We start from the raw sequence: 13,540 nt of genomic DNA, 5'->3' as shown, positions 1-13,540 counted from the left end.
AGCCAGGCGCAGACCCTGAGCATAAATAAAGGAAGCGCTGGCGCCCTAAGTTATAGCATGCATGCTAGGTCGAGTCTCTTCCTTGGTTAGGGTTGATAGTGCTTAGCGGCGACTAACCCTTAGCCTAGAGGTCGAGTGCGCGTCCGTATTTTCCTTTTCTGTCCTCCTTTGGTTCGCAGGGCACGTGAGCACTTCTGCTGAGCTACTCGAAAAGAAGGAAACGGACCGGCGCCCTGACCCCGGCAAGCCAGAGTTGCCGGGGGCTGCAAGCACAAAGATCCAACCGCGGCAAGATGAGATTGCCAAGGGCTGCGGATCCAGATAAGTCTTTTATCCTCTGTCATGCATTTCGGAACCAGACTGGGGCATGTGAAACCTCTTTTTTAGCTCTAAGCTGCCGTGCTCCCCTTTTTCCTATACCTAGGGATTATTTCTTGGGTCCGGATTTGGTCGTAGCCGCGGCGGCAAGGGGGTGGGACGAGGAGCCTAAAGCCCACTTCATCCCTGCCTCTGCCAAGAGCGCGAGGACGGTCGAGTGGAGTGGGGGGACCGCAAGGCCTGTTGCCGGGCGAAAAACGTTTATCTTAAAACAATAACAAGGATTCGCTCCTTGTCGCGGGATTTACCCGCGAACGAAAAACCCGGCAAGCATCCCTTTTTCATTAAAAACATCCCATACAGGTACTGTTCATGCGAGATGAAAAACATGAGCAAGGGGATTACAAGTTTTGAATTTAACAAAGGCCCGCGGGCTTACAAACTAAAAAAGAGATAAGATGCCCGTAATCCCTTTCTTGTCCCTCTCCTCGGGAGGTAGGTCAAGGAGGCGAAAGGGCAAAAGGGGTGCCTAGGCGAGCTACGAGCAGCAGAAAGCACCAAGAGAACATCTCGATGGCCACCCATGGGCGGGCCGGTGGTGACGGTGCCGGGGAAGGAGCTGGAAGACGAGGTGGCAGGACCGGCAATACGCGATGATGGCGTTGGTGCCCGCGTACTCTGAGTTCATGGCCTTGCTGCCCGCCCTTTTCCTCTTCCGCAGCCTCCCGATGCCAGCCGCCCAAGGAGACAGCCCCGCAAGGTTCAAGGAGCTGGCCCTGCCCCCGGCCAGCTTCTGCCGGAGGAGCGGCCAGGTGCAGATGTTGCTGCTGACGCACCCGCCCAGGCGCGGGGCGTCCGACGCCTAGTCGGACTCGTCCCCGCTATCCTCCTCGTCGCTCTTGCTCGAGGACGAGCTTTCGTCGTCAAAATCTCCATCAGAGGAACTCTTCACGCAGCATTTGAGACGAGTTCCCAAGTCCCCGAAGACCTTGACGGAGAGCAGGCTGTCCTCCATTAACTTGAAGCAGAGGACATGCCCCGCCCTCAGGCTGTGGATGCGGGCGAATGTCTTCCATCCACGACGGAGATACATAACTCGAGGAGCCGGGAAGTCGACGTCGACCCGCGTGCCCCCATTCCCGCAGCCCCTCATGTGCAACCTGAGGGTCTAGGGTGGGGCACGCTCCATCACCCGAGCGCTACGGCCTCTTCCCCGGCCTTGCCCACGGCCTCGCCCCTCCCCCTTCCCCTCGCGGTCGGTTCCACCACCACGGGTTCAGGAGGGGGAGGGACGCGCTGTCGAGTAGCGACCCTTGCCGCCACCGTCGAAGGACCAGGATTCCCTTTCTCCATGGCGGGTGAGAGGAAGGAGCAGAAGCAGAGGGAGATAGAAGATGGAAGAATGCGGAGTGCCATTCCCCCTCCTCCTCTTTATAAAGGAACGGGGTTGCAGCTCGGCCGCCCCGCTCGGCCAATCCAGACACCGGAGGCGTGGGGAATCAGGACCGACCCGCCGCCCCAACCAGCGGCGGCCCGGTTTCTCCCCTCCACCGTTTGACACCACACGCGCATAAAAGACGCGTGGCAGACGTGCAAAACTGAGGGGACGGGTGAGGCGACCTCTCCCCACCCCATGATCATGGGGAGTGGATGCCTTGAAGACCGCACCCCGACCCTGCTCAGTAAATGAGCCGCGCCTCCACGCCTCCCTCTTTTTACGGGGAAGACGTGAGCCGCCTCTTTACTGCGATGTGACGCATGCATGTGGAAACCGTCCCACGCATGCCGACCACGTCACGCACACGCCTCCACGCCGCACCACACGCGCGGGTCGTGGGAGGCGGAGCGCGCGAAGAATCTTACCACGGTAAAAACCGCCTCACCTGCCCATGCACCATTTTGGGCCTGGCCCAATAATGTGTTGCGCTTATGTGTGGTCTAGGCCCAGGGGCTCCTGTTGGTGTACAAAAATAGGGGCGCATCTTTGTACCCCTTTTCCCTGTGCATGCGCAGTCAGAGCCGTGCCCACGGCCGCACCAAGCAGAACGAGGGAGGTGAGCCAATGTAAGATAGAAGCCCAAGACAATCAAAGCAACGCTAAGGTCAAGACCACAAAGAGCAGAGGGACAAAGCAAGTTCCCCCGGCAAGACCCTTGCCGGGTGGCCTCAGCGCCCCCAACAAGACTCTTGGCGGGACAGCTCGCCCCGCACCAACAGGGCGAGCCACCCTTGAGACCACGGCCCCCAGTGCCATCATCAGCGTGGGGCCAGGACTCGGGAAGGCATCCCTGTGGTGGAATATAGGTCTTTGTGAAGACATATTCAAGATCAGATCAGAAGACGATGATTCTCGACAAGATCCTTGCCAAGGAAGGCCACCAGACCCCCGGCAAGATCCTTGCCGGGGACGACAACACGCCACGGCGAGACCCTTGCTGGGCTACCCGGTAAGGCCCTCGCCAAAGACGCCAGCAAGGCCACCGCCAAGCCCACGTCAACCAAGCTTCCACCACCATTCACATGTAGCTGCCAGCCCAACCAGCTGGGCGGGCACCTGCGTGGCAACATGCAGCTCCCAGGCCAACTCATCAAGCGCCTGCGTGGCGGCATGCAGATCTTCGTGAAGGCTCCACCACCGCGCCAACTCAGCTGCCTGCCTGCGTACATGGCACCGCACACATCCCTGGCCGAGGCGCGTGTCGAAGCGAGGAGGAGCGGCGACGGACGGGACGGGCCTCGCCCCCGTCCCCGATAAAGTAAGAGGACACCTAAGTGATGCATTAAATGCACCTTGTCCTGTAATATGAGGGATAACCTCGTGCCACTGTACACCTTGCCACCTCCTGTGTGCCACTGTGGCAACCCCTTTTTTCCTGTAAAAGGAGGCCCGAGGCGACGAGGAGAGGGATTCGGTTCTTTGGAACCACACGCTGACCACAGCTCATTCGAGAGCTCAAGAACTCTCAGAAATACACCCACCAAAGCAAGACTAGGGTTTTACGCATCCTCGCAGTCCGAACCTGGGTAAACGATCCTTTTGTTGTCTACTAGCCCTGCTCTCCTCGCAACCCTGCGCCCCGGCAACCGTAGTAGAGATTCTTGTGATCCCATAGGTGTCGTTCCACACCGACAGCAGGGTGTTTGACATTCATTCCCTTTTCTTACATGGGACCTAAGCATTCACCCAAGGACAAAATATTTGATTTTTCAACCAATTTATATGCATCGGAGCATATGCATGTAGTTCAAATTTGAATTATGCACATACATGCATTGAAAACTCACTTAATGCATAAAAATGTCCAAACGAACCCCGAAAAATCACAAAAAATAACACAACACTCATGTTGTTCTATGTTGACACGAGAAAAATTTGAAGGCAATACGAGGCAATGCATATCGTTTCGCCCCCAAAGTTGGGGCGTTCCCTACCGAAACCATCATGCTTGTTGTGAGAAGCCCTGGTTTGTGAGAAGCATATACCCAAACCTGCACCAAATGGGACAAAAAAATTACCACGACATGTTGATGCCGCTCCATGATAGCATGCCAAGTTTCATGAATTTCAGACGAGTTTTGGTTTACTAGAATTTAAAAACCAGGCATCTCAATGTTTGTGGCCGCGTGACGGTGGCAGGGTGTTTGACATTCATTCCCTCTTCTTGCATGGGACCTAAGCATGCACCCAAGGACAAAAGATTTAATTTTTCAACCAATTTATATGCATCAGAGCATGTGCATGTAGTTCAAATTTGAATTATGCACATAAATGCATTGAAAACTCACTTAATGCATAAAAATGTCCAAACGAACCCCGAAAAATCACAAAAAATAACACAACACTCATGTTGTTCTATGTTGACATGAGAAAAAAATTCAAGGCAATAAGAGGCAATGAATATCATTTCGCCCCTAAAGTTGAGGCGTTCCCTACCGAAACCATCATGCTTGTTGTGAGAAGCTCTGGTTTGTGAGAAGCATATACCCAAACCTGCCCCAAATGGGAAAAAAAATTTACCACAACATGTTGATGCCGCTCCATGATAGCATGCCAAGTTTCATGAATTTCAGATCAGTTTTGGATTTACTAGAATTTAAAACCCAGGCATCTCAATGTTTGTGGCCGACTAACGTTGGCTGGGTGTTTGACATTCATTCCCATTTCTTGCATGGGACCTAAGCATGCACCAAGGACAAAAAGATTTGATTTTCAACCAATTTATATGCACCGGAGCATGTGCATGTAGTTACAATTTGAATTATGCACATAAATGCATTGAAAAGCCACTTAATGCATAAAAGTGTCCAAAGAAACCCCGAAAAATCACAAAAAATAAACACAACACTCACGTTGTTCTATGTTGACACGAGAAAAAAATTAAAGCAATAAGAGGCAATGGATATCATTTCGCCCCCAAAGTTGGGGCCTTCCCTACCGAAACCATCATGCTTGTTGTGAGAAGCTCTAGTTTGTGAGAAGCATATACCCAAATCTGCCCCAAATGGGACAAAATTTTTACCACGACATGTTGATGCCGCTCCATGATAGCATGCCAAGTTTCATGAATTTCAGACGAGTTTTGGATTTACTAGAATTTAAAAACAAGGCATCTCAATGTTTTGGCCGCAATCAACAATGCCATGGTGTTTGAAATTCATTCCCATTTCTTGCATGGGACATAAGCATGCAACCAAGGACAAAGAATTGATTTTCAACCAATTTATATGCACCAGAGCATGTGCATGTAGTTCAAATTTGAATTATGCACATAAATGCATTGAAAAGTCACTTAATGCATAAAAATGTCCAAACAAACCCCGAAAAATCACAAAAAAACACAACACTCCTGTTGTTCTATGTTGACACGAGAATTTTTTTGAAAGCAATATGAGGCAATGGATATCGTTTCATCCCCAAAGGTGGGGCGTTCCCTACCGAAACCATCATGCTTGTTTTGAGAAGCTCCGGTTTGTGAGAAGCATATACCCAAACATGCCCCAAATGGGACAAAAAATTTACCATGGCATGTTGATGCCGCTCCATGATAGCATGCCATGTTTCATGAATTTTAGACGAGTTTTGGATTTACTAGAATTTAAAACTAGGCATCTCAATGTTTTGCCGGCAATCAATGGTGCCTAGTGTTTGAAATTCATTCCCATTTCTTGCATGGGACCTAAGCATGCACCCAAGGACAATGATTTGATTTTTCAACCAATTTATATGCACCGGAGCATGTGCATGTAGTTTAAATTTGAATTATGCACATAAATGCATTGAAAAGTCACTTAATGCATAAAAATGTCCAAACGAACCCCAAAAAATCACAAAAAATAACAGAACACTCCTGTTGTTCTATGTTGACATGAGAAAATTTTGAAAGCAATAAGAGGCAATGGATATCATTCATCCACAAAGGTGGGGCATTCCCTACCGAAAACCATCATGCTTGTTGTGAGAAGCTCCGGTTTGTGAGAAGCATGTACCGAAACCTGCCCCAAATGGGACAAATTTTTTACCATGGCATGTTGATGCCGCTCCATGATAGCATGCCAAGTTTCATGAATTTCAGACGAGTTTTGGATTTACTAGAATTTAAAAACCAGGCATCGTAATGTTTTGCTGGCAATCAATGGTGCACTGGTGTTTGAAATTCATTCCCATTTCTTGCATGGGACCTAAGCATGCACCCAAGGACACATATTTTATTTTTCAAACTATTTATATGCACTGGAGCATGCACATGTAGTTCAAATTTGAATTATGCACATAAATGCATTGAAAACTAGATAATGCATAAAAATGTCCAAACAAACCCCGAAAAATCACAAAAATTCACACAACACTCTTGTTGATCTATGTTGACACGGGAGAAAAAATTTAAAGCAATAAAATGCAATGGATATTGTTTCGTCCCCAAAGGTGGGGCGTTCCTTACCGAAAACCATCATGCTTGTTGTGAGAAGATCTAGTTTGTGAGAAACATATATCCAAACCTACCCCAAATGGGACAAAAAATTTACCACAGCATGTTGATGCCGCTCCATGATAGCATGCCAAGTTTCATGAATTTCAGGCGAGTTTTGGATTTACTAGAATTAAAAACCAGGCATCTCAATGTTTTGCCGGCAATCAACGATGCCCTGGTGTTTGAAATTCATTCCCGTTTCTTGCATGGGACCTAAGCATGCACCCAAGGACACATATTTGATTTTTCAACCAATTTATATGCACTGGAGCATGCACATGTAGTTCAAATTTGAATTATGCACATATATGCATTGAAAACCTAGATAATGCATAAAAATGTCCAAACAAACCCCGAAAAATCACAAAAATTCACACAACACTCTTGTTGTTCTATGTTGACACGAGAAAAGAATTTGAAAGCAATAAGAGGCAATGGATATCGTTTTGTCCGCAAAGGTGGGGCGTTCCCTACCCAAAACCATCATGCTTGTTGTGAGAAGCTCCGGTTTGTGAGAAGCATATACCCAAACCTGCCCCAAATGGGACAAAAAATTTACCACGGCATGTTGATGTCGCTCGATGATAGCATGCCATGTTTCATGAATTTCAGACAAGTTTTGGATTTACTAGAATTTAAAAACCAGGCATCTCAATGTTTTGCTGGCAATCAACGATGCCCTGGTGTTTGAAATTCATTCCCATTTCTTGCATGGGACCTAAGCATGCACCGAAGGACACATATTTGATTTTTCAACCAATTTATATGCACTGGAGCATGCGCATGTTGTTCAAATTTTAATTATGCACATAAATGCATTGAAAACTCAGATAATGCATAAAAATGTCCAAACGAACCCCGAAAAATCACAAAAATTCACACAACACTCATTGTAGTGACCTGACCCGAATGGATCACGTCTACTGTGCTATGGTGTCATCCCTGGATCAGTAGTGCTGACACCACACAGTACATCGAAGGATTTATAGCAGAGTTGCAATCACACACTTATTACATCGATGGCTCAAAAAGAACTTATTACAATAAATATGGCTGAAGGCCATCTAATATCGATAACAACGGAAGACTCGGAAGATAAATGGGTCCATCAACTCCAGCGGCATCACTGAGTATAGAACCACGACCTAAAAGCACCTTACTCGTCGTCTGAAAAGTCTGCAACATGAGAAGTTGCAGCCCGAAAACGGGTCAGCACATGGAATATGCTGGCAAAGTAACACATAGAGAGTAATGGAATGAAACAGCTATACTATATGCATATATGGCTGGTGGAAAGCTCTATGGTTACAGTTTTGCGTAAAGCCAATTTTTCCCTACTGTAAAGGAATAAATTTATTTAACTATCATGGTGGTTGTGAAACATTGAGAATGGTTGACATCATTCTCAATCCCAATTAAAATAATTAAAACCCAACAACATTAATTAGAAGTAACATGTTGAGATTCACAGGATATGCAAGTACTAGATACTCAAGTTGTCCATAACTGGGGACACGGCTAATCATGATTAGTTTGTACACTCTGCAGAGGTTTGCGCACTTTTCCCCACAAGACTCGATCGCCTCCGTTTGGTTTCTCGCACTACATGGTGTTTGAGAAGACGGATGACCGAGACACAGTCTTTCAGAAGCGCTAGCACCTTACATGTGGGGTAGACCGTACCACCTACAACCCCTACATCTGCTAGTCCACCCCGTAAGAGTTCGCACAACTTAGTCAACTATGCCAGAGCCCATAATGGCTTGTGGCTGCACACGGAAGTTTCTAGCATGAAAGATCTTATGATCCCTTTGAGCCTGGGTGGCGGTCCGAAAAAAAACAGGCAAGTCCTGATAGACATCAGGTGCCTCAATCCACCCAGATGTGTGTTTAAGTTGCCACCTTAGATACACCATTAAAATTATCAATCTCACATCTATCATGGATATCACTCACCCAATCCACGTCTACTAGCATAGCATGGCATAATAAGCAAACGTAGAAGTAACTCCCAAAGGTTTCATGGTAACATAGGTAATAGGTACTACCTCATCTACTTCCCATCCCACAGTTTAATTAGATCCTAATCATGCAATGTGAGAGGATTGATCTAATGCAATAAAACATGGGTTGTAGAAAAGGTATGATCAAAGTGTTACTTGCCTTGCTGATGATCCGCGAGTCCTAGGGTTTCGAAGTAATAGGCGGCGCAATCCGGGTAATCTATCGCAGACAAACAACAAGCATACAATAAGTACTCATCTAATGCACAGGTAAAACTCGATCAAGAGAACGAACTAGGTAGTTCAACTTAAGAACTCCGGTTGCAAAGAAAGAACGAACCGAACAAAGAAACAAACGGCGGAAGAAAACAACTCGGTTCTAGCAAGTTGAAACTAGGTCAAATTTTACCGGGGCAAAAACTTGTTTAAGTTGATTAGACGGAACGGCGGTTTCGAAACGAAACTCCAGGCGCTTGAATCACCTGATTCCGATAAACGAGCGAAAAGAAAGACTAGAAAGAAGATCGGATCTGAGATCGCGATCGCGGAAAAGACGCGGAATAAATCCGACGAGAAGAAAAAGAAGAACGGTTAAACGAACGGGCGTCGTTAACCTAGAAGAATCCGGTGATCACGTTCGTTAGGACGAACGGTCCGGCGAACGGTCCAAAGGCAACTAAATCGGAAAAGAAAACGAATCCGATCTAGGGTTTCGGAGAAGAAAACCGAAACGAAAAACCGATCTAGAAAACCGGAACGGTTTAGAAAAGAACCGGAAAGAAAACGAATCGGAAGAGAAGAAAAGAATCGGAACGATAGAAAATGATCCGAGGAAAAGAAAAGAGACGCGGCGCGGTACCTCCGGCGAGGTCTTCGGTGAGGGGCTCCGGCGGCGGCGGCGTTGGGCGGCGGCGGTGGTGGCGAGGTGCGGCGTGTGGGGCGCGGCGGCGGCGGTGATGCAGGGCGCAGGCGGCGGCTTAGGGCGGCGCGCGGGTGAGGGGCGGCGCGGCGCGGGGTGTGGTGGAGCTCTAGGCTTTGGGTTTGATGATTTAGAGGGGGGGTGCTTGGGTATTTATATTGGGGAGGGGTGAGGAGACTTGGGGTAGGGGGCAAGGAATTAGACTAGGAATAGGAATCCTAGAAGAAAAAGAAAGAAAACGAAACTAGGAAAAGAGCCGGCCTAAGAATCCTATTAGGATTCGGCCAGGGAAACAAGAGGCGGCGGTGGCCTGCCTTGCCTGGCGCTGGCTGCGCGCGCAGGGGGCAGGGGCTGGGGTGCGGCGGTGGCTGGCCTGGGCCTTGGCCCGGCTGGCCTGCGGTAAGTCTTTTTTTTATATAAACGGTTCAGCGCGCAGAAAAAAAAAACAAAAAGAGATCTAAACGAACTCCGAAAAATCTAAAGTAAATTTTCCCCGACTCCTAAAAATGAGCCGAACAAAATGAACTTTTCTCCGGGCCTAAAATGCAATTTTCAAAAACGCGCATTTTTCCCTATCCAAATAAAATGCAAATAAACTCCGGCAAACAAAATGTGATCTATTTATTAAATCTTCATTTTTCCTATATTTTGGGAAAGTCATATTATTCCCTCTCTCATATTTTTGGATATCGGAAAAATTATTGAAGACAAAATAAATAAATCAAATGATCCTATTTTCAAAATTTGAGAAAAACTCAAATATGAAAATAACGAAATCTCCAACTCTCTCCGAAGGTCCTTGAGTTGCGTGAAATTTCTAGGATCAACCAAAATGCAAGAAAATATGATATGCATGATGATCTAGTGTATAACATTCCAAATTGAAAATTTGGGATGTTACACTCATGTTCTTCTATGTTAACACGAGAAAAAAATTTGAAAGAAATAAGAGGCAATGGATATCGTTTCGTCCCCAAAAGTGGGGCGTTCCCTACCGAAAACGATCATGCTTGTTGTGAGAAGCTCCGGTTTGTGAGAAGCATATACCCAAACCTGCCCCAAATGGGACAAAAATTTTACCACAGCATGTTGATGCCGCTCCATGATAGCATGCCAAGTTTCATGAATTTTAGACGAGTTTTGGATTTACTAGAATTTAAAAACCCGGCATCTCATTGTTTGCGGCCGAATGACGGTGGTAGGGTGTTTGACATTCATTCCCATTTCTTGCATGGGACCTAAGCATGCACCCAAGGACAAATATTTGTTTTTTAATTAATTTATATGCACTGGAGCGTGTGCATGTAGTTCAAATTTGAATTATGCACATAAATGCATTGAAAACTCACTTAATGCATAAAAATGTCCAAATGAACCTTGAATAGTTCCAATTTTTTTACGACACACCTATAGTTGCATGTTTACTACAGATAAAAGTTCTAGCAATTGAAACATCGTCCATGGCCGCTGTGACCCCATTATGTAATTCAAATCAAGACAAAAAATCAAGTTGATCCCACACAGTTTATTATAACCAACCGTGTGAGATGCATCACAAAATATCTTCGGACCATGTCTGAATAAGGGACAGTGTCTGATGACACTTTGCGCGCCAGTTTTTTGGCTGAAGCGATTCCAAATTTTCGGTTTCCGCGGAAATATCTACCTTCCCGCCCCCTGCCCCTTACCAAAAGTGTGATAGCCTGGCTTAAGAGGGATGATAGACTACTCATATCAATAAGGAATTCCTTCTTTTCCGGAAGCCCATTCGGACAGAACTCCAAAGTTAAGCGTGCTCATCTTGGAGTAGTTTCAGGATGGGTGACCGACTGGGAAGTAGCTCCCGGGTGCGCATGAGTGAGGACAAAGTGCACAGAAAAGACTAGTATTGATCTGTGGGGCCAGTCTAGATCCCGCCAGGAGTAACGACCACCGGTGGGTGTGTCTGGGGTGTTACAAGTTGGTATTAGAGCCGACCCTCGCGGTTACACGGATGTTTGGGAACTGGTGCACGGTCATATTGTTCATGATGTTTGTGACCCGTCGTGGCACACGGCATGGCACATGTACCGGACTGGATGCAAAGACATATGTGCCAAGAGGGAACATTCCAGTGGCCCGACGAGGACGTCGGTTCCTCTGAGTGGCGGTGTATGTGATAACCTGGCTTAACAAGGATGATAGACTACTTATATCAATAAGGAATTCCTTCTTTTCTAGAAGCCCATTCGGACAGAACACCAAAGTTAAGCATGCTCAGCTTGGAGTAGTTTTAGGATGGGTGACCGACCGGGAAGTAGCTCTCGGGTGCGCACGAGTGAGGACAAAGTGCACAGAAAAGACTAGTATTGATCTGTGGGGCCAGTCTAGATCTCGCCAGGAGTAACGACCACCGGTGGGTGTGTCCAGGGCATTACAAAAAGCCACATTTCCCCTGTTTCCGCCTTCCTTTCCAAGTTGAAACCTTCACTCCTTGCTTGCAGCACCGCCACCTCATCGCCGGTGACCCTCCTTCACGCTGCTCGGCCTCGCCTATCTAGGCAGGTAATCCACACCCAACCCCCATCCTCCTCCTCCTTCCACATCCCAAATGCCCCGACCGCCCGCACGAGCGCGACACCTTCCACCAAAATCACCGACCCCTCCACCAAGTAAGTGCCGGCCTAATTCATGGTGCACGCAGTATAGCCAGGATCTCAAGGAGCATTTGGCAGCGGAGAAGCAAATCGCAGCCGCACGCGCGGATGAGGTCGTGATGGCTGCCATTCGTGCCGACCACCAGATCTTGGAGGAGCACCTCGCCGTTGAGGCCACCCTGACGCCTCACGCGCCAACGCTGCGACGCGGTTGGTTGCTTTAAATGATAGTTCATGGCGTTTTCTCGAGGCCACCATCGGTGCTTTCGATGAAGAGTACGAGGTGTTTTCTCAGCGTGCACGTGCTTACCTCATCTCGAGAGACAGCAGGTTGGTGCCCGGAGTGGCTCAGGAAACTCACCACTACAACGAGGGCACCCATGATGCGGAGGCCTCGCCCTCTTCCATGTCCAAGGAGCCAATCGTCATCGATATCTCCGACAATGAGGAGTAGCTTGTCTTATTAGCTCACTATAAGGACCCATGTTCAGTTTGCTAGCTACTGCCTTTCCTTAACAAATTCTAGTGAATTGTGCTATCTACTTTTACCATGCAATCTTCTGCTATAGTGTATATGTTCTATATGTCATGCAATGTGCTATTCAATTAACTGCTTGGTTCAATTCTGCAAATGTGATGTTCAATTCTTTAGGGTGCAATATTTCCAAGTTGTTAAGCATGCTTGGTTTGGTTAACTGTCTGATCTTCTATTAGGAGTATGTTATATTATTCAATTGGTGTTTAGTTAACTGATTGGTTCATTTATTGTGGCTTGGTTCACTTGTTGTGGTGTTTAGTTAACTGCTCGGTTCAGTTCTGCAATGCGATGTTCAATTGTTGTGTCTGCATTCTATTATTGTATACCATGTGAGGAATAAATCAAATTTGGCTATACTAAATACATGAGAAACAAATACAATTGCTATATTTCCAAGTTGTTAAGCATGCTTGGTTTGGTTAACTATCTAATCTTCTATTAGAAGTATCATTATATTGTGCAATGTGGTGCTTAGTTAACGTTTGGTTCATTTGTTGTGGTGTTTAGTTAACTTCTTGGTTCAATTCTGCAATGCGATGTTCAATTGCTGTGGCTGCATTCTGTTACTGTATAGCATGTGAGGAATAAATTGAATTTGGCTGTACTAAATATATGAGAAACAAATACAATTGCTATATTTCCAAGTTGTTAAGCATGCTTGGTTTGGTCAACTGTCCGATCTTCTATTAGGAGTATGTTATATTGTGCAATGTGGTGCTCAGTTAATGTCCAACTCATTTGTTGTGGTGTTTAGTTAACTGCTTGGTTCAATTCTACAATGCAATGTTCAATTGTTGTGGCTGCATTCTGTTATTGTATACCATGTGTGGAATAAATCGAATTTGGCTGCACTTAATACATGAGAAACATATACAAGTGCTATATTTCCTTGTTCTTAATCATGCTTGGTTTGGATAAATGGGTTTTCCATGTTGCTTGAATTAATCTGATGAATCTACAATGTGCTTATTTTTCATCAACATATTTTACTGATAGCATGCGAACCCTTACTTAACCTGATGACTAAATACCTTATATGTGTTGCAGGAAAACAATGGGAAGCACCGAGGTTTACAAGATGGTACTAACTATTATACCTTGCCTTTTTTTATTCCTTTGCCCCTTTTCCAATATAGAGAAGATATTTATGCACATCC

The sequence above is a fragment of the Triticum urartu genome, chromosome 2, assembly GCF_003073215.2.
Source record: "Triticum urartu cultivar G1812 chromosome 2, Tu2.1, whole genome shotgun sequence".
Classification (NCBI taxonomy): Eukaryota; Viridiplantae; Streptophyta; class Magnoliopsida; order Poales; family Poaceae; genus Triticum; species Triticum urartu.
Note: the sequence above shows the minus strand (reverse complement) of the source record.